The sequence below is a fragment of the Moschus berezovskii genome, chromosome 6, assembly GCF_049115385.1.
Source record: "Moschus berezovskii isolate FMDL1 chromosome 6, NW_MosBer_1.0, whole genome shotgun sequence".
NCBI classification, from domain to species: Eukaryota; Metazoa; Chordata; class Mammalia; order Artiodactyla; family Moschidae; genus Moschus; species Moschus berezovskii.
In genome coordinates, this window is record NC_142465.1 from 36888017 (window position 1) to 36891567 (window position 3551).

General features: G+C 38.4%; 1 pseudogene; it reads left to right on the forward strand.

Annotated features, from left to right (window-relative positions):
* The first annotated feature begins 506 nt into the window (after positions 1-506).
* LOC129536781 (sorting nexin-16 pseudogene) lies at positions 507-1747 on the forward strand (annotated as a pseudogene).
* The last annotated feature ends 1804 nt before the right edge of the window (positions 1748-3551 follow it).

Sequence of the window (3551 nt, forward strand, 5' to 3'; positions counted from 1 at the left end):
TTGTCTTTCTCCCCTAAAGTGGCAGATTGAATTCGCTGAATATGTTGCATATGTCACACAAGTAGGCAAGTTTTGTGACCCATTCTGTGCCACTGAAATGTGCTGCCAAAGGTGACTAGTTTTCTATTTTCTAAAAGATATCTCTGGAGCAGCTCTCATAACTCAAAAACCCTGGCCAGTGATCTGCCATTAGAAATCATCTCACTTCTGTGTATAAGAGAAGATATGTGTGCTCTGTGTCCATCTCCTCACAGAGCTGCATGAATAGATTGAGTTAAGGGAGTGCACTTCAATGTAGTTGATAATTTTCATTACACCTTGCAAACTGTTGTTAAGTTCAGGTGACGTTTTTCGGCTAGCCAGCGTGTCTCAATGGATGACACAGTGCATAGACTCACATTCAAAAGCAGTCTCTTCCTGGGCCTGCAGCCTGCGTGGAGGCGGGTGGGGAGCCGCTGTTTTCAGGAAGGGGGTCACAGTGTGAATTCCTAAGAAGAAAATAATGCATTGCTTATTACTTGTTCTCTAATTGTTTGGACTCAGAAGTGTGCAAGTTTGTTACAAAAGCCCAAAGAAGATGGCAACTCCTGTACGTTCCAGTTCCTATGCCCCTAGGGAACTCTGCTTCCAGTTTTGCAACCAACAGAAACCAAAGAAGTTCTTCTTTTGGGAGTATCTCAACAAGCTCAAACTCTTCCAAAGGTGCAGATTCTTCCATTGAGTATTCTGCTAGACCAAGAGAAAGTGAAGAACAAAGTCCTGAAACAGTGAATTTGGAAGATAGACCTTCTACACCCATTATCCTGGCTTATGAGGTGATGGAAGAAAGAGCTAAATTTACTGTATATAAAATATTAGTAAAGAAGACCTCAGAAGAAAGCTGGGTAGTTTTTAGAAGATACACTGACTTCTCTAGGCTTAATGATAAATTAAAAGAGATGTTTCCAGGCTTTTGATTAGCCCTTCCACCAAAACGCTGGTTTAGAGATAATGACAATGCGGACTTTTTAGAAGATAGGCAGTTAGGATTACAAGCGTTTCTTCAGAGTTTAGTAGCTCACAAGGACATTGCTAATTGCCTTGCAGTGAGAGACTTTCTTTGTCTGGATGATCCACCAGGTCCATTTGATAGCTTAGAAGAAAGCAGGGCTTTCTGTGAAACTTTAGAAGAGACAAACTACCATTTTCAAAAAGAACTACTTGAAAAACAGAAAGAGTTGGATTACTGAAGAAACTGCTCAGTGAGAAGCAACTTCTTATAGACACTCTAGAAAACAGAATCAGGACATTATCTTTGAAACCTGAAGAATCACTGCTCACTTCAGGAACAGAAGGTAGACAGACCCTGAAGGTGGAGCCCTCTGCGCTTGAGGTTGATCAGGGTGTCCTGGATGAAGAATCTAGAGCTGATAGTAAACAATACTCAAGTTTTAGTGAACCTAAAAATTCCATATCAGACATAGAAGTAGCAGAAGTGGCATATAATGCAGAAGACTAATGCAACTCCAGCGGTTCCTTCCATTTTTATGTTCCTGTGAATTTAGAATAGAGTGACAAATTTAAAAAAAAAAAAAAAGAGAGAGACTGCAGCATCTACATTAAACAGCCAGATTGCACATGTATAAAGTTTACATAAAGGAAAATTTAAGTTATTGGTGTAGGAAATATATTCACTGTTGCTCTAAATTGTCTTTTAGACAAACTTTGTATTTAATACACTAAAAAAAATCTAGTTGAGAGTTCTGTCATCAAGGCCCACATCCTTAAATACTGTACATAAATTATTTTGGTATTTTGCCAATGTATTGATCCAGACTAACATGGGTAAGCACACTTTGTGTGTATGTGTTTAAATCACCAGTTGTATTAGTTAAGTGGATGTAAATCGCATGTTGCTGTCTGTTGAATATATACTTCCTTGTGTCTCTGACCTGATATATTTTTATTAAATGGTTTAAATGAGTGATAAAGATGAGTTTCAAATATTGACATGTTTATCATCTCTAAATGAAAGTTGCTTATTTGGAATGTTACCATTTATAAGAAGAAGAAAACTTTCTAGTACCAAAGCAAAACTCTGAAAAAGCTGTAATAACATAGCTAAAGTGATAAAATAGCTTTGATTTGAAAAGCAAATTCATTAATATCCAAAAACTATAATAAGTATACCAGTGTATTACATGTTACACTTATTTATTTTCCATGTAATCTTTATCTTAAATCTCTGCCTATAGAATCAATGGGTTTGCCTTTTTCAGAACACTACCTCTTCCAGCTAATCAGAGCATACTCTTTTGAAAATACAGATTCTAAGCAAATAGGCAGTTATACAAAAAAATAAGAGAGAAAAAGCCATATATCCTGCAGAGTTGCTATGTCAACCCCTGGCATTGGGTTTTTATTTCTGTATGTGTAAACATGTTGCTATAATGTCTTGATGCTGATTTTCTTCATAATGTATTTAGCTAAGTGATGCACTTTATGATAATTAAACTCCTTTGTGCCAAGTTTGTTTTTTTTTTAAAAAGCAATCTCTTTGACCTGAGTAGTGAAACCAGAAATCTGTCCAGTCATGGCAGACACTTGGTCTGCTCTGACACAAAATGATCAATTCAGTTTTCCTAATATGTAAGGTTTGTATAGCTAAAGCTATGGTTTTTCCAGTAGTCATGTATGGATGTAAGAGTTGAACCATAAAGAAGGCAGAGTGCTGAAAAATTGATACTTTCAAACTGTGGTGCTGGAGAAGACTCTTGAGAGTCCTTTGGACCGTGAGGAGATCAAACCAGTCAATCTTAAAGGAAATAAACCCTGAATATTTGTTGGAAGGACAGATGCTGAAGCTCTAAGCTTCAGCTCCAAGCTCTGAAGCTGAAGCTGAAGCTTTGGCCACTTGATTCAAAGAGCCTACTCATTGAAAAAGAGCCTGATGCTGGGAGAGATTGAGGGCAGGAGTCGAAGAGGGCAACAGAGGATGAGATGGTTGGATGGCATCACAGACTCAATGGACATGAGTTTGAGCAAACTCTGGGAGATGGTGAAGGACAGGAGAGCCTGACTTGCTGCAGTCCATGGGGTCACAAAGAGTCGTACATGATGTGACTGTTGGAACAGCAACAATAACAGTCATTCAGAGATGAATAGTTCTGCAGCCGTGGTGTTGGTTGATATCAAAAGTGCACATAACATATACTCGTGCATTCTCCTGAAAAATATATTGCATAAAAACAAGTATTACTGCCTTGTTGTCAACATTGGTAGACTTGTCAACCTGGGTTGCATACCATGATGACTTGTTAATCCTCTCTAACAATTGTGCCTCAATAGCTTCTGCTAGCTCATCAAGTCACCTATTTATGAGCCAGCCAAAAGAGGAGCACAGGCCTCCTTTTGAACTGCAACCTCTCCTAAAAGTCAAAAGAACAAATGTTCTTAGCAGCAGGCAGGATCAACTCTTCACCAATAGTAAAGGACTTCTTCATTTTGGCAATGTGGTCAGCCACTAAGAATGCTGCTGTCAGTGCAGACACATTTAATGAAGTGGTGGCCTT